The sequence below is a fragment of the Desmodus rotundus genome, chromosome 6 (genome assembly GCF_022682495.2).
Source record: "Desmodus rotundus isolate HL8 chromosome 6, HLdesRot8A.1, whole genome shotgun sequence".
Classification (NCBI taxonomy): Eukaryota; Metazoa; Chordata; class Mammalia; order Chiroptera; family Phyllostomidae; genus Desmodus; species Desmodus rotundus.
In genome coordinates this window covers 146,149,998-146,168,698 of record NC_071392.1, presented here as the reverse complement: position 1 = coordinate 146,168,698, position 18,701 = coordinate 146,149,998, and the positions used below count along the sequence as shown (strand labels likewise).

The window sequence follows — 18,701 nt, the reverse complement described above, 5'->3', positions numbered from 1 at the left end:
GAGATTTCTTTGGCACCAAATTTCACATTACAATACAGTTTTTTACCCCCTATCAGCACAGAGACCCCAGCTCTGCTTGCCAAGCTGCAGGAGCCTCTGCTCAGCAGCCTAGCCTGATGGACAAATAACAGTCTCTCAGTGTGAATCCTTTTGTTTCAGCCTGCAAAGCTGTCTTACCTTGTCGTGACAAAACCCCTCAATCTCAGTGGCTTTAAAACAATTTACGTCTCACACACATTGCTTATGTGTCTGTTTGCTTTGGGGCAGGTGCTCAGGGATGTAGGCTGATGGAATCGCCACTGTCTTGAACCTTCCTGATGGTCATGGCCACGGGAAGCACTCTGAGAGGAATGACCAAGGACGTGCTCCCCCCAGCAGCAATGCATGTCCTTTCCTTTCATCCCCCTCTACGGCCCTACCAGCACGGGAGGGTGTGGAGGTTCACTCGTCCTCCTGTGGTCTGGAAAGAACAGGTGAGCAGTGCTGATGACTCTCACATCTCAGGTGACGCATCACGCAATTTTGTTTACACATGAATCAAAATTTGGGAGTGCACCTGTGAATGGTTCTGAGTATACTGGTTGAGAACCTCTGACTTAATTTTAATTTGCTTCTTGTTCTAATACACAGGGTGGTAGCATTGTATCATGCCGTCTGTCTGTTGAATTTCTGTTTCCCAGCCATTTTTGTAAGTTTCCAACTCACTGCCAGATTTTGGACCTATGAAGAAGACAGAGTTTAATGTAGTTTGTATTCAACACTCCTGAAGAGAAAACAAGAAAATTAGGTTTCCCTATATTGTTATCATTATTTCCCTATTATATTATTCTTGATCAAGCCAAGTGAGCAAGTGTCACATTCCTTATGGGCCCCTTTTAGGCCGCTTGTCCTGTCCACTTGACAATTCCCACTGTTCCAGACCGTGTGTACCTGTTTTTCACCCACGATCACTTTTCTCTTAAAAACTTTTTCCCCTCTTACGAACTTCGACATCCAAGTTAGCACTTAGCAGTCTAAATTCTCACACTAGTTATCTGTGTATTTCCGGCGTGTGTTGTTTCTCATCTTACAGAACGGCCGCCCTCTGGTCTGAACCGTGCTTTGCCCAGCCTGTCTCTGGAGGCTCGATTTTCAAACACCAGACGTCCCGGAGGCCCCTCCTTAGGCCCTGGGGCGGTCTCTGGACTCCGCCATGTTTTTTGTGGCATTTCACGTCGGAACACTGCTTTCCCCAAAGGTTTTGACATGATGTCAAATTGGGATTATAGTTAGTGGAAGAGGAAAAATTTTTCAGTTTCCAAGTTTAAGAGGGAGCACTTTTTCTCTGACTGTGGTAATGGGTAATGGGACAAGGGCTGTACAGAGGTTTAAGTATTAATAAAAAGTCAGGTGCCAGTTTTGAAAAACTGCCTTTAAAAGTCAGTTTTACACTCTAGCTGCTTCATAAAAATAGAGCTTGTAAATATATTCCAGAACAGAAGGGAAATTTTAGAACATGGCAAGTTGAAAGTAGGAATTATAAGGTTTTGATTTTTTTAATGCTGTATGATTTTTTAAATTATTTTTTCCCCACACTACTTATTATTTGAAAACTATTTAAAAAGAATAAACATCTCTCCTAATCTCACTTTTGGAATTAGTCTTTTCAAGTTATTTTTATATTCGGTGGCAGCAGAACTCCCTTGTGGAGGAGCACACACACCCACCAAATCATTTCCACTTCCCTTTTTAAAGTTGACTATTATTTGGTTTCTGAAATTCAAATACATTCCAAGTAATTTGGTAACTCATCACCTAAGGCACACCTGTTTCTCCTGCCTTTGAAGACAGAGAATGCTATGACTTAAAAAAGAAAAAAAAGAAAAAAAAAAAAAGATTACGTTTTACTAGGCACTGCTTGCTTGGAAAAAAATCAAAAATACTAGGAGCTGTTTACGGAATTAGTCATTCTTGTGGCTGCTCAGAAAAATACTTTCTCTCTAGTGGATTCTACAGGTGGATGCAGTATGTGGTTGAGAATCAAGATAGGACATTCCCAGGGAAGACTGAGCAAACCCTGCTACTAACTATGCTTCTGGCATCCTCTTCCTTGTCCTTGCTTTTACCAACACTAATGAGCATGCTCTTTCCCTCATCTATTTTGATGAATGTTGGGCCGTTTGACCCTTAATTTTTCTTTCTATTCTTAATAGGTACAAGCAACTCCTTGCTTTGCTTTTGTTTTATATGTATATTCTAAGATGTGGCGTCAGACTTGCTGGAAATACAGTCTTTATGAATGTGGAAGAAATCCTGAGCCAATTCTAGATGGAATATTCTTTTACTTTCCAAATGAGAACTTGCCAAACCGAAGTAATTTCTGAGCGGTGTTGCGCCTGCTGAGTTTTGTTTGACAAGCCTTTTATCAGCCCTGTTGGACTGAGGGAAATACAGGCAGTGGGAGGAGCTCTGGGCTGTAATTTTTACTCCCTTTCAAATTGTATGACCCTTGGCCAGCCCTTGTTATTCTAAGGTATTCTGCTCAGGATTTTGCCCATCTACCATGGACTGAGTGATGAAATTCATGTGTATTTTTATGTGCTGTGCAAATATGAAACTGAACTTGTGTTTGGCTTACACTGTGTCCCCAGTGCCCGGCACAGGGCGGCAGCCCTCTTAAGTATCCACTGAGTGAACAAATGAACTGAGTATGTGGTTCCTCAGATAAACCCGACAGTTCGAAAAAGGCGGAGGATCTTGCTTGTTCTAGAGGCAAAGAGCAGCATAATGTTATGTGCCAGCTAGGTGAAGTCATTTCTGGGATTGGTTTCTGATTGTCTACCTGAATTGAGACACAGAACTCTGAGCTTCTAGAATAGAGATTCCAAACCTAGGGCATCCAGGTGAAATCTGGGCTGATGAATTTTGCTTTGTTTGAAGGCTTGGCTTCTATGGTGCACTTCAAAGTGATGTTTTAAAAAACGTTTGAACTGGCTGCTAACTACTTTCAAAATTGCAAGCCTATAAATACAGACTCGATTTTTCACCCTTCTCAGAAAATGGGAGGAGCTGGCCACATGAGGTTAGTCATTCCTGCCTGGCAACAGTTGGCAGGAGCTGAGGTGGGTTGAGTGGGCTAGTTTCTAATTCACTCCCATCCCCTCCCCACCACGACCTGCACTTGAAAATCTGTTATCATCAAACTCTTCTGTTCCCCTAGGAGATGCTGTGATTACTGGGCAAGTTTGGCTTCTCATTTAATGAAACTGTATAGTGCAAATACCCGGTGTTGATCAAAGTGAAAAATATAAGAGAACCCGAAGCATTGTGGGTAAATCTGATGTTCATTTGGGAAAGTGTAGAATCTGTGTATTTTCACTTTTCTCTAATTATAGTAGCTCAGTTTTGTTATTCTTATAAGTGACCTAGTGTTTCATTGGAACCTATTTTCAATTTCAGTCTGTTAGAATTTTGCACTCTGGTATCACGAAATTGTTGCATGACCTGAGGCCAGTGTTTCTCCATCTTTGATGGACATTGGAAACAGGTGGGAAGCTTGTCAAAAATACAGATACCTGGGCCCTGCCCCCCAGATTCTAATTGGGTAGGTTTGTGGTGGAGACTGAGCATCTGTTATCTCTTTCCAAATTTTGCAGATGATTCTGATCCCGTGGACATGTGAGCAGCTTTGATCTGGAGTAAATGTTCCTGCTCTTCTGGAGAGAGGGGATTCTTGGTTTGGGGAGCCACTGCTTTTATGGAAGAAGGTTTTTAGAGAAGAGAGAGACAGGAAGACGGTGGCCTCTGAGAAACATCTATGGCTGAACCGCCGCAAACCTCTCAGCTTACGGGGCTTCTGCAGCGAAGCGGCAAAGCCTGGCGGGCACATCAGTGCAGGTGCACGTGCGAAATCGGGCCTGTCGACCAACCATTGTGGTTGATTAACCACCCAGAAAAGTCTGAAACTATTTATGTTTGAAGGTAAAACATTGTCAGTTTTTTTCTCCCCCCACAAGCACACAGAATGAACCATAGAATTTTGGAAACAAACCTTCAGAGATGTAGCAGTGTGATGCTTTTAGAACCTAATATAAAGGTAGAATTAATAACACACTTACGAGACACGGACTTTGAGGGTCCCCAGCAGCCACCACCCCTGGCGTGGGGGTGAGGGGGTCAGTGTGTGCATAATCATTCTCCCTGAACCGCCCAGTCCTCGTAATGACTGACGATCACCGTGTGCTGGAAGAGCTACACAGTTAGAGCTAGTGAACTGCCTCCCCTCCCTTTCCCTTGCGGTTTGATCCCAAGGCCCTATAACCCTGTGTTCTAATGAGCAGAACTCACGGTCAGTGTTTTTCACACATCCGTCAAGTCAAGCATCACATCCTTTTTTTTCTGATATTCAACAAAATGATAGCTGACCCTTGCCTTGTGCCAGGTACTCTTTCAATCCCTTTACACAGAACAACTCCTTACACTCACTCACCTGTTGAGGTAGGTATCATCCCCATTTTCCGGATGAGAAAACTGAGGCAGAGAGGCATTCAGTGATTTGCTCCAAGTCCAAAGTGGTAAGTATTGGGACCCAGGAAGTTTGGCTTCTGAGTGTACTTAATCTTGACATGAGTGTGTATCTATACCCAGACACATGTTTTTCATAATTTTTTATTCTTAAAATTGGTGGAGGTGGTAGGAAAGGTAATTCAGGGGCCGCTTCCTGTAGATGTCTGTATTCGGGGTCCTTGCAGGTTTCATTCATTCAGGAGCCACCGCAGGTGGTCTCCGTCAGGCCCCAGCTCTATTCTTTGACAGGGACTACTGACGTTCCCCTCCCCCTCCCATCCCCAAACAGGTAGCCTTCCCTGTGTCCCCACAGCCACTAACCAACATGTTTGTAAGTAACTCCTAGACACAAGGCATGGGCTCAATACGAGGCACACTCCCTGCCCTGGCATTCAGATGACACACAATTAAATAGAGAAGGAAGCGTGATAGGTCCTTGACAAGGACCTAACTTCTGTACTTGCCTGTGCTTTTGTGAAGTCCATTGTTCTTAGGTCCAAAGTGACTAGGGAGGCATTTAAGCTCATCGCCCCTGGATTCATTTTCCACTGACTGTGAACAGTCAATATTTAAAATGGAAAGACTCTTCTTGCTTTCTATGAGGCACATTTTTTCCACCCAAACCCAGCTTTGTCGACATTGGAGACAGGTTCTTGGAATCGGGGTCCCCTAGCATAGTAGTTCTCGAACTTGTCTGCACAGTGGAATCCCCTGGGCTGGGTGAGACAAGGACATCAGGATTTTGGAAAGCTTTTAAGGGATTCCTGTGCACTGAAGTCTGGCAGTCACAGTGCCCGAGGGGTCAGCATTCTGCAGCTCTGTCACTTATGCCCTGCAGATCGGATGGGCCGGGACCTTGGCAACCAGTGTCCCTGGGTTGCAGTGGTTTCCCCACCCTGACCCTTCCTATTCGCAACACCCAGTCTTCTCCTGAATCCGCTTCAGGCACGCCGGCCTCTGCTGCCACTGCCAGGATGGGCTCAGACGTGGCAAACCGGCCGAGGGGGCCTGGCTCTAACCGGCAAACTTGTTTTATTTGGCTTGGATGGCGCTTCTAAAAAACATGAACTAAAATGGAGAGATTACACAGTGAAAATCCGGATTCCTGAGTTTTCTGGAAATATCAGAGCATTCCCACTGTATTACTCAACCGGAGCCTAGGGGTTCCTACCCCTTAAATGGGCATCTGCCTCACCTCCAACGCCTAGTTCACCAGGCCCTCTCCGGGCCCCATCATTTATGTTACCTGTGACCCCTGCAGGTCACGTGACAGTTGCCTTTGCTCACCTGTTGCTGAGTATTGATTACAGATGCATAGCACCTTCCAGCCACAGCTTGCTTCCTGCTTGCACAATCCCCACCAAGGAAGTGCTGGTCACACCCACCCACCCACCGCCACATATACACACCCCTTATTTTCCAGGTTCATTATCCCTTCTTCCATATTCACTTTTCAGGTCACTTCCAGCTCCTACTCTGTTGGTACTGTACCCTCATGACAGGATAGGGTTAGTAGTGTTTTCCAAAATACTGCAAACTTAAGTAGAAACCCAAAAGTATATGACAGACCAGGTTCTCAAATTCAAATGCCTGTGGAGGTCAGGCAGGTAATGTCAAGGGCTGGGTGGGCCGGCAGGGGACCGCCAAGATCTGAGGAGCGCCGGCCTTGTCTTTGGGGGGCCCAGCTGCCCAAAGACAAGCTGCCCTCTAGAGAATGCAGTGCTAGTGAACATTTCGTGATGACAGGAGAGCTCTGTATCTGCCCTGCCCGGCGTGGTGGCCACGAGCCACATGTGGCTCTTGAGCGTTTGAAATGTGGCTTCTGAGATGGAGGAGCTGCATTTTACATTTTACTTAATTTTTGTTACTTTAAAGAGCCACATGTGGCTAGGACCACCATATCAAAACAATTCTAGCTGATGATTGCTGAATAAAGTGAACTTGGATCCAGGGTGGCCAGATGTCCCAGAGCATCCAAGGATCCATATTTTTAATGAGGCCTCTTCCATTTAGTGTGTTGGCTCCATTTTTTAAAAATATATTTATTGATTATGCTATTACAGTTGTCCCATTTCCCCCCTTCACTCCATCCTGCACACCCTCACCCTCCCTCATTCCTCCCCTATAGGTCATGTTCATGGGTCATACATATAAGTTCTTTGGCTTCTACATTTCCTACACTATTCTTACCCTCCCCCTGTCTATTTTCTACCTACCATTTATGCTATTTATTCTCTATACCTTCCCCTCTCTCTCCCTCCCACTCCCCTATTGATAACCCTCCATGTGATCTCCATTTCTGTGGTTCTGTTCCTGTTCTAGTTGTTGGCTTAGTTTGCTTTTGTTTTTGTTTGAGGTGTGGTTGTTAATAACTATGAGTTTGCTGTCATTTTTACTGTTCATATTTTTGATCTTCTTTTTCTTAGATAAGTCCCTTTAACATTTCATATAATAAGGGCTTGGTGATGATGAACTTCTTTAACTTGACCTTATCTGAGAAGCACTTTATCTGCCCTTCCATTCTAAATGATAGCTTTGCTGGATACAGTAATCTTGGATATAGGTCCTTGCCTTTCATGACTTCAAATACTTCTGTCCATTCCTTCTTGCCTGTAAGGTCTCTTTGGAGAAATCAGTTGACAGTCTTATGGGAACTCCTTTGTAGGTAACTGTGTCCTTTTCACTTGCTGCTTCTAAGATTCTCTCCTGTTTAATCTTGGATAATGTAATTATGATGTGCCTTGGTATGTTCCTGCTTGGGTCCAGCTTCTTTGGGACTCTCTGAGCTTCCTGGACTTCCTGGAAGTCTATTTCCTTTGCCAGACTGGGGAAGTTCTCCTTCATTATTTGTTCAAATAAGTTTTCAATTTTTTGTTCTCTCTCTTCTCCTTCTGGCACCCCTATAATTCGGATGTTGGAACGTTTAAAAATGTCCGGGAGGTTCCTACGCCTCTCCTCATTTTTTTGAATTCTTGTCTCTTCATTCTTTTCTGGTTAGATGTTTCTTCCTTCCTTCTGGTCCACACCATTGATTTGAGTCCCAGTTTCCTTCCCATCACTATTGGTTCCCTGTACATTTTCCTTTGTTTCTCTTAGCATAGCCTTCATTTTTTTCATCTAATTTGTGACCATATTCAAGCAATTCTGTGAGCTTCCTGATTACCAGTGTTTTGAACTGTGCATCTGATAGGTTGGCAATCTCTTCATCACTTAGTTGTATTTTTTCTGGAGCTTTGATCTGTTCTTTCATTTGGGCCATTTTTTTGTCTTGGTGCGGCTTTTACGTAAAGGGGCGGAGCCTTAGGTGTGCACCTGGGCGGGGTAACGCTGGTGGCTGTGCTGTGACGCTGTACGTGGGGGAGGGGCCAAGAGGGAGCAATGGCGCCCTCTTCACTCTCTGCTGGATTTCAGCCACTCCCTCCGCTACCCACAATCAAATTGGGCCCCTCTGGTGCTGATTCCCGAGTGGGTGGGCCTGTGCACGCTCTAGGCCCCCCATGGGTCTCTCCAACGAACTCTCCTGTGAGGCTGGGAGTCTCTCCTGCTGCCGCCTCAACCCCCACAGGTGTTTTCAATCAGAGGTTTGAGGCTTTATTTCCCCGAGCTGGAGCCCTGGGTTGCACTGTCTGCTTCACTCCCCCACCGTTCCTCCTGGTTTATCTATGAGTGAATGTGGGGCCACAGGGTCTTCCAGCCGCCACCTGGTGGGGTCTGCCAGCTGGAGCCTGGCCTGCCCCGTTCCACAATCTGCCACCTTGCTGGGCCGCCAGCCGCCACCTTATTGTGAGTCCTCTCCGCCCCTCCTACAGGTCTGGATGAATGTTCCTTCTTTATCTCCTTCGTTGTTGGACTTCCATACAGTTCGATTTTCTGTCAGTTCTGGTTGTTTTTTGTTTTTAAATTGTTGTTGTCCTTTTGGTTGTGCAAGGAGGCACAGTGTGTCTACCTACGCCTCCATCTTGGCCGGAAGCTGGCTCCATTTTTTAAACGTTGAACGCCAAAGAAAACACATTAATGGGACGAATTGTGGCCAATCAATGATGCCTTCCACCCACCAGATTAATGAACAGTCAAGGGCAAAGAGAAAAAACACCTTGCATGTCTGTCAGTGGAAAGCAAAGGGCATAACTAATATGCTATTGCTCTGAAATAGAGCCGTACTTGCACCGTGAATGTTTTGTGGTTGAAAGTGCACCAGTGGCAGACTTTGCATGCATCCCCTCCTATGAAGGCATACACCAAGGGGCCGGAGACATGCTGGATGGAGAAAACGGCTTCAAATGAGAGGCAGCAGCAAGGGCAAAGGCCCAGGGATGAGAGAGGACATAGCTGGTTGGGAACCTAAAGAGGTTTTATGTGTCTGGTTTGTCCAATGTGGTAGCCACCAGCCTCATACACTATTTAAATTTCAACAAAATTTCATGCGGCAGGGAGCTTCTGCAGTGTGAAATAGGGCCCATCCCCAACAGGGCTCCTCTGCCCAATGTCATTTCCGCCTCTTCTTCTGGCCTCAAATTCCTGTTACTCGAGCCAATTTGAGGATGGGGGGATCACCTCGAAACTTCATAGTAAAACCTTGTTCTGCACCACTTAACCCTTTTTTTCCCAGTTAGTTCTAAGAGAGCTGGAATTTCAGCAACTCCAAATCCCTTTAAAAAAGATGAGCCTGGACCAGAGGCCAAGCTGAACAAACCATAATACTTAAGACCGAAATGGGACTTAAGAAATTATCTAGTTTGAGCTCAACCCTTTTAGCTACAGGTGAAGAATCTAAGGCTCAGACAGCCAAATGATGTAGAATATATAAAATTTCAAAAATTAAAAATTCAGTTTCTCAGTCACATTAGCCAAATATCAATGCTCAATAGTCATGTGTGGCAGGTCACTACCCGCCTGGACCTTGGAGGTGCTGGGCGTGCTCACCATGGCACATGCCTCTTGGAAAGCAAGCACTAGGGCTTAGAGAGTGCAGGAGATAAAGGTGGGGACGAGGCCTTGGGAGGGAGGCTACAGAGACTCTGGGACCAGGCCATGAGGTCACCAAGGGGCTGGTGCACCGTGTTAGGAAGGTTGGACTTTGAGCTGAAGATTTGCCTTTTAGGAGATTCATGCAGCTGCCGTGCTGTGTGGAAAACGGATTGGAAGGAGAGCCAGAATGGATGCTGGAGACCTAAGAGGCTGGACCAGTTCAGGTAAGAGATGAAGATGTCCCAACACATTATCCTTTCTACACTCCCCACCATCCCATGCTTGGCTCAGGACCTCGAGTCCAGTCTCCATGTGCAGTGCCAGACCTAGAATACCCACTCAAAATCGCCCTGATTCTGCAGGCCAGTGAGCCGAGGTTCATGGCGGTTAAATGAGTCAGCCTCACAGACCGCACAGCTAGTGAGTTCCAGAACTATGCTTCTAGTCCATGGTCATTAGTGCCCAAACCGGAGATTATTTTGAATGTTATTTTTCTCTCTGGGCAACGCTCACATCAACTCCCCCGGCATCCAGCGAGTCACTCTCCCTAACTGCAGTCTCACCTGCACTCCGAGTCCTTTCCCCGATATGATGAAGAGAATTACAGTTTAGAGCAATTGTTTCTCCAGAGCCAGCTTATTCTATTCCAAATTAAGAGTAATCACAGCTGGTTAGCTGAGTTTAATGCCAGAACCCAACATAGATAAGTCTTTTGTATGTGATATTGAATGTGTGAACTTTTATAAAAATATGTGTGCCTTTGAGGAATTCTTCAGATATCTGGGGAATTTAAACTAGTAATTTATAGTCGATTTCCTTGACTAGCTTGATAATTCCCTAATGAAAAGAGTGGGGCTTTATCTCAAACTCTGTTGCAGTGAAAAGAAACTTAGCTGAGACTTGGAAATTCTCAGTCTCTAGGTATATGTTCACTTATTTATCTTGTTTTATTTCCTCTTTTAAATAAATAAGACTTTTAAAATTCCTTAAAACCTTATTTTCCATGTTTTGGGGTAATTTTTATTTTGACATAATTTTAAATTGTGACAGAAAAGTTGCTAGAACAGTACAAAGAACCCCTGTGTACTCTTCACCCAGATTCAACAATTTTTAACTTTTTGCCACATTTGCTGCTTTTCTCTCATCTCTCACACACGCATACACACAATTAGTTTTTGAACTACTTGAGAATAAACTGCAGACTTAAGGCTACTTTACCCCTAAATATTTCGGTGTGTATTTTCTAATATTTTCATTTTATATAGTCACAGTAAAGTGATCAAAACAGAAAATTTAACATTGGTACAGTTTTGATTTTTAATCCACAATATCTAATTCAAAGAATTATTCAAATTTTACCAATTATCCCAATTATGTCCTTTTTAGCTGTTTACAGTTGCTACCCCCACATCCCAGGCAGAATCAAATCCAAGATTATGTATGACATTGAGTTGTTACATTTTTTAGTCGTCTTAATCTGGAACATTCCTCACATTTTTGACTTTCATGACATTTTTGATAAATTTTTGAAAAGAAGTAAATAGCACATGTATTAGGTATAGAATATATAATGTATATATATTTTAGATGATATAAGAATTCATGAGTCCATATTAATAAATAAGAGAATAGGGAAAGTTCTTCTTTTAGTAAAATGATAACTAATAAACACATAGAAAGAAAAGACAGGATTAGAGAATTACCATTTTGCAACCATTATAGTAATAATTGATTTAGACAAGAATTATTATTTTCAAGTTTATTATGTTTATGTTTTTATATTACTTTATATTAGTTTCAGGTGTGCAGCATAGTGGTTAGACAATCATATAATTTACAAAGTGTTCCCCCAGGCAAGAATTATTAATGGATAGTAAAACTTCTTTCTTTTTTAAATTAATAGATATTTTAGCATTTTTGGGTTTGCAAAATATTGAGCAGATACCACAAAGTCCACATATACCTCTTACCTACCACCTAATTTTCTTTTATTGGGTTGGCCAAAAAGTCCACTTAGTTTTTTCCATAAAATAAAAGAGATATTGTTTATGTTCACCAATAACTTTATGGATTTAGGTATTTTGAGTATGTTGGCTGTCTCCCACATTGGCTTCTAGTGGGTGGAGGCCAGGGGTGCTGCTCAACACTTTCCAATGCATAAGACAGCCCCACAGCAAAGAATCATTTGGCCAAAATATCAATAGGACCAAAGAAACTTTGCAAACCACTTTTGACACGTTAGATCAGTCACAGCACCTTCTCCGTACACTGCACAAATCTTTTTTGTGTGTTTCAGTTGCATTTTTACCTTTCTTGAAATAATAAAGCATAATACACTGAAAATGTGTATTCCATCTTCAATATTAAAATGGCTGCACAAAATTTACCAATTTTGATCATTTTTTAAAATGCTCGCTTATATGACAGCTGCCATAATACAATCTAACAAATTGTTTTGAATGACGTTAAAGACAACTAAGCAATATTAGAGCCATCATTCGGAACAAAATATAACAGAGTTTTTGCCAACCCAATATTATTAATCTCTTGCATCAGTATAGTATAACTTAAGAAACAATATCAATGTATTCTTAACTACAGTCCATCATGAAGGGGGTGTAAGGAGACTAAATGATAATGGAAAAATACAATGAAGATTAAAAAAATAAAATCCAATATTTAAGGAGGATTCATTCTTTTCGTTATACTGTTCTAAGTGTTTTGACAAATTTATAATGTCAGGTTCCCTCCACTACAGTGTCTTACAGAAGATTTTCACTGCCCTAAAAACTTGCTATGGGCCACCTGTTTGTCCATCCTTCCTGCCCCCTCTCCCCAACCCATGGTGAGCACTAGTTCTTTTACTGCCTCATAACTTTGCCCTTTCCAGAACATCCTATAGTTGGAATCATGCAGGATGCTTCCATTATAGTCTGACTTCTTTCACCAAACAATATGCATTAAATATTCCTCCAGGTCCAAAAACAAAAACAAAAACAAAAAAAAACAACCAAGTAAATGAAAGTTTAAGAGGGAAAGGATATTTATGTAGCTTAAAATTGTTGCCCCACAAATCTGTTATTAATTAGAAAGGAAAAGGCAGTAACTTTATAGAGGGGTAAGCCTGGCAGATACCATGCTAACCAAGCAAAGTTAACATCACCAATAAAGAGACAAACCATCGTCACCTGACTCTTGACATGATGCACTTAGGAAGGACACAAATTCACTTAGGTGGAAGTCCTCTTAAAAAATAAATCTCTTCATGCAAAAATAGACAAACTCAAACTGAGGGATATTGTACAAAATAAGGTTTGCTTTTTATGACAAACTTGCTCGAGGATTGCATCCAGTGTTGCACTATCAAAGAATACCACTAGATGTCACTGTGGTTGTACAAGTTGCACAAGGTTTCTCTGTTTCAGTAAACAGTATCAATTCCTTAGAGGCTTGCCTCTTTATTTTGACACCTTTGCACACTGGACACATTTACAAGTCCAACATATAGCTTTTGAGAAACGTGCAAGTTAAATAATGGGAAAAGCATTGGAGGAAGAGGCAGTCAGCTTAGAGTAACGCCTGTTTCTGACATCACAAATTTTGTCAGGTCCTGGTCCTTTGGGCTCTGTCTCTGGGCCTTGTCCTCCTCCTTGGCAATATGGGATTTGGATTGCCTGCTCTAGTCTCCTGTAGCTCCAACAGTCCATGATTTCATGATGGTAATTTCTTAACTAAAATCATTTCAGTGCCCTTTATAAGGTTTTTGCTCAACCACATTGGACCCACTATTAGTTCCCTTTGTTTTTTCACCCAGTACTCTAATTTATTGAATGTTTGTCTTTAAGTTGACTCAGTTTTCAAAAATGTAAACAAAGAAAAAAACCATAGGCAGATCAATCACAAATGGAAACTAGTTTGCTTGCCATACATGGAAGGTAACCCCTGAACTAAATATAATAAAACCAATATAATATAATTAAGTTGGAGCTAGATGCTATTATCTGCCAAAGGCTCAGAGCCTGTGGCCTGATTTTTTTTTTTTTCTTTTTAAAGGGAGGTGTTAAAGAGAAGTTGAAGACAGACTAGCCCTGACCCTTTCCTCTTGATGTAAGCAAAAGAATTGAGACTAAGAACAGAAGACCTTTCTGCCTGTGAGGTTCAGCATTATTTAAGTCCGTATCCATGAAACCAACCACAATACTTCATAGACAATCTCAAACCAGGCCCTTGCTTTCATAAGCGGTTCTAAGGTTGAATATTTCCTCTCACCTTCCCTTTCTTTCTTTCATTCTTTTCTTTCTTTCAACTCTTGATTCTCCAGTATTTCTAATACACCATAAAGAGTGTGATTAGACATCATACATTATTCCTCTTTTTTTCTGCAATCGATATTTAAGCTTTCGTTTTATTTGGGTATTCTTTTCAGTTTAGTCTTGGTTTAAATTTCTTTAGTGTTTATTGAGATTTGCTTTCATACCGTCTTCTTCCATTTAAACCGCCCTTTTAAACAGAGGAGATGATATATGTCCCTGTGCTGTCAGCGTTGAAGCAATTATATGCCACCAAATGGCTTGTGATTTGGCATCTTCTCCTGATAAAGGCTTGTGATGGATAGGATGTGGCAGAGGTCAGGAATTCTGCTCAGTACAACCTGAGGGGATGTTTCAAATTGCTTGAGCTTTCTCCAAATCCCCTAGGACACAATCAGAAACCTGGTCCCCTTCAATTTTGGTGCAGAGGGTTTTTTCTTCATTCTTCACAGAGATTCAGAGCGAAGACATCGAAGTCTGAGCCATCTAATTGCAAGCTTTATTCCCTAATATTAGTGGAGCTTTCCCCTGCTTTGTATAATCTGTTACTAATTTGCCTGCCACAATTAGCATAGGGGATTTTATAGGAGCCAAGACAATTTCTTAGCTACCCAATGTTACTAAATAATTTACAAAGGGGAATGCCAACAATTTCTATCAAATATGTTTTGTTTTCTTAATGCCTATGTCACAATTCAAGAAGACCATTATAAGGTAAGGAAATCCAGAAATGCATAAAGATCAATAATACATCAATTATTTTCTGCATTACAGTGATTTTCCCATAATTTCCTTTTCTTGGCAACATGGATTTAATTTGCCATTGGAAGCCCCAAACTGGAGAGGTCAGTTTCAGTGTTCAACCAAACAGACACTTTTTGTCTGGCACGAACACAGTTCCTATCTGCAGCAAAACTATCTAGAGAGATTTCAGAAGAAATTTTCTTAGGAGGTTGATTATGAATCAATAGAAACTTTTTTCTATACCAAATTCTGTAGAATTATACTCTTATCACTCACCTACCCCAGTTCAGAGTAAGAACCTGTTTTTTTTTTTTCTTTTCTCAATATTCATCATTGAAAGTACACTGATATTCAAACCAAGCAGATAGAAGGTTTCATGAGACACACTAAATATACTCTTAAAAACCCAACGTGTAGCATGGTGGTGGTGGTTACTGTTTTGGTGAGTGACTTACCTAAGATTTGCTGGAGAATTCTTCAGGTTTTCTCTAGCCCCATTTGTTCCTGATGCTAATTAATGTTTATGATTTCATTATTCCCTTTATGTTTACAGATTCTTGGCTCCCAACATTTACTCCATTGTTTTAGTATGTGTAAACATCAGTCTTCATGAAAGATGGTGCTTTGGCAGAGCCTCCTTCGAAGGGTTGCTGAATAGCACTAGTAAGTATACTTTGAGCCCATTTCTGGAACTATATATATCCCAAGCCTATTCCCCGGGCTGCAAATTATACTTTATTTCATTGTTTTAAAGTGTCTAGAGCCAACATGTTTGTTTGAGATACTGAGCCAAGTATTGTCTTCCCAGCACATCTATAACTATTGATTCTGATGAGAGAGGCCTAATTACACTTGTGCTTATCTTAGGACCACAGCATGGAAAGAGGCTTTAAAGGTCCCTCGTCCCATCTGGTGCTCAGGTCCCCACTGAATCAGCCTTCTATGGTGCAAGTAACAGAAGCCAACTCTGGGCAAGTTGAACCAAAAAGGGTATTTATTTTATTAATAAAGGGTGGCTCGTGGGGAAAAAAAATAAATAAAACAGCAAAAGAACCAGGATCTGCAGGGTGAGAAACCATGTTGACTCTGGGGCTTTGGGTAGCAGGTGCGAATGGGCAATGTCTTTAGAAGTTTCCCAGTGGTGACTTCAAGGGGATATTAGGGGAAACTTTAAACTCCCCACAGACCCCTCTTCTTAGTCTAAGCAGCTGAGATTTCTTACCCTTTTCCAAAATGCTATGTTATAGTAGAACCTCAGCCAGTCTCATCCCTTGTAAACAGAAATAATAAGGCTGCTACGGAAACAACCACTAGGGGGCATCCACTTCACAGCGTCCCCAGCTCAGCTCCATCCTCCCCCCACGACAGAGAAGAGGGTTGTGAGGGAGGAAGTCCATTTGGCTCTTTCTAAGTCACAATGTGGCCACCCTTTGTCCAGGGTTATTGTTAAGTCAAGGTGGCCACAGTAGGGGAGAGAGAATTCCCCATGAGGGAAATAGGTTCTTCAAGGAAGGAGCAATGACCAGAAAACATGTGTTTGCTAAACTTACCCAGAGAGTGACAGCCCCTTCCTGTGAGGGACCCGGGCCATGTTGACTCCTCAAGTAGCTCTGGATGAGGTGCTTGGGCTAATGGTGGAGTGAATATAGGGTTGCCAAACCTATTTTCCAAAGAAGGTGGGACATACAGTAGACTTTCATCTTTGAGCCATTTTTAAAAGCTTTATTAAGGTATAATTTACATGCAATAAACTGCACATACTTAAAGTGTAGTATGTGATATGTTTTGACAGACATGTGTACTATAAAACTATATATATAGTGTGTATGCCATATATATGCCTGTATAAGCACACGCACACGTAGGTGTAACAGGCTAATTAAGAAATGGTTACAAAGTGAGCTTCGTCAGCTATCACCCAGGTGAAGACCCAGCAGGGTGTCGGCCTCCAGAAGCCAGCTCTGTACTCTGGGTGTCCGTTCCCAACCCCAGCCCCTTTCTCTCTGACGGGGAGACTCCCATCCCCACTCGTGTGACGGTCATGTACGTGCATTTCATCAGAGCATCCCTCACCCCTGGACCAGGGGTAATGGTCTCACCCGAACTTAGAACTAGATTAAGTGGACTAACACTGTAGGGCTCCTCAGTCCTCATTGTACTCGAGGTTGTGTGTTTAGACTTCTAACTTCTGCTATGATGGAGTGAGAAGGTTAACAAATATTATCCTTAAAAAACAACTAAGTTGGTCAAAACTTCACAACAATCATTTCAGTGATCTGGAAATTGACCAAAAGCATACCACAAATGGTTGTCTTTTAAAAATTTTTTAAATTTAATCTTTCTTGTATTTTTTCCATTACCATTTAGTCCCCTTACACTCCCCCTCCCCCCTGCAATCACCACGCTGTTGTCCATGTCTGTGAGTTCTGTTTGCTTTTTGCTCAGGCCCCCCACCCCCACGCCACCACAGCTGTCATTTGTGGGTAGAAAGTTTCAATTTTAGGAGATGAAAGGTCGGTTGCACAACAATGTCAATACACTTAACACTACTGAACTACACACACTTAAAAATGGCTAAAACGATAAATTTTTTGTTGTGTATATTTTATCACAATTTTTAAAGCCTGCTTGGAAAGCACAAGATTTCAACACTTGTCACTACATCTATCTAAACACAAGGTATTCCCCATTTTTTTTTTAAAGAAGTACGTGGACAATGGTGTGGGCATGGACTGTGGGAATGGAGGGTGGGCTGCAGGGAGGAGGGCAAAGGGGGAAAATTTGAGACCACCGTAATAGAATAAGTAAGAATAAGAAAAGGGAGAAAAAAGAGAAAATTACAGAAATTGAATTAGCAATTTAAAATATACCCACAGAGAAAAGTACAGAACCAGATTATTTTTTTTTACTGGTGAATTATGTCAAATATTTAAAAAAGAAATCATATTGATCCTTCACAAACTGTTTTTTAAAAACAGCAGGATAAAACACTTTTAAACTCATTGTGTGTGAGAACTCATGGACATGGACAACAGTGTGGTGATTGCGGGGGTGGGGAGGGTTGAGAGTGGAGATGGAAGAGGGTATAACAGGGATAATGGTAATGGAAGAAATAGAATAAAAATATACTATTAAAAAAGAAAGAAAGAAACAATTGACATGAGAAGAACTTTTAGTAAGAGAACAACCTATAACTCCTTATTTCTCCTGAAATGAGGGCTTCCCCACCATGTAAGGAGCCAGGTGAATCAGGAGCTGCAGAAAGAGGCTGCTGTAGAATTTGACCTTCCAAGCATCCCATGCACCTTTATTGAACTTTGTCATAATACTGTCAAATTGCCATGATCTCACTAACGGATTTCTATTTGCTGTCCGTTAAAAACCCTGCACGCTTTTTAAAAATAAAATAAAAAATAAAAAATACACTCATTTTTGAGGCTACTCTTATCCTGTTACCAAAACCAGACGATAACCTTATGAAAAAAGAAAACTACCACATTTTCCCTTATGAACATAGATACAGAAACTCTTACCAAAATATTAGCAAGTTGAGACCTGCCTGGTGTGGCTCAGGGGTTTGAGCACCAGCCTGTGAACCAAAGGGTTGCTGGTTCGATTCCTAGTCAGGGCACATGCCTGGGTTGCGGGCAGGTTCCCAGTAGGGGGCTCATGAGAGGCAACCACACATTGATGTTTCTCTCCTTCTCTTTCTCTCTCCTTTCTCCTCTGTCTAAAAATAAATAAAATTTAAAAATATATATTAGCAAGTTGAATTTAGAAACATATAAACAGGATGATATACTATGACCAAGTAGGATTTATTTCTGGAATGTTAGGTTGGTTTAACATCCATTCCTGTAGAGTATATATCTAAGAATGGAATTTCTGGATTATAGGGTTAAAAAAAATTGGTAGCTAATACCAGACTGCTTTCCAAAATGGTTGTACTAGTCCCTCGCCCAGCAGCTCAGTTGGTTAGAGCATCATTCCATTATACCAAGGTTGCGGGTTCGATCCCTGGTCAGGGCACATACAAGAAGCAACCAATGAATGCATAAGTAAGTGGAACAACAAATCAATGCCCCTTTCTCCCTCTCCCCTCTCTAATAAACAAAAATAAAAAAGTTGTTTATA

The 18,701-nt window shown here is 41.8% G+C and overlaps 1 long non-coding RNA gene across 1 annotated transcript; it reads left to right on the top strand.

The window, feature by feature from the left end:
• Window positions 1-275: 275 nt before the first annotated feature.
• LOC123478364 (uncharacterized) lies at window positions 276-9,722 on the top strand. Its single transcript, XR_006653547.2, has 3 exons — window positions 276-473; window positions 3,636-3,960; window positions 9,647-9,722. It is a non-coding gene; the product is annotated as an uncharacterized lncRNA (long non-coding RNA).
• Window positions 9,723-18,701: the final 8,979 nt, after the last annotated feature.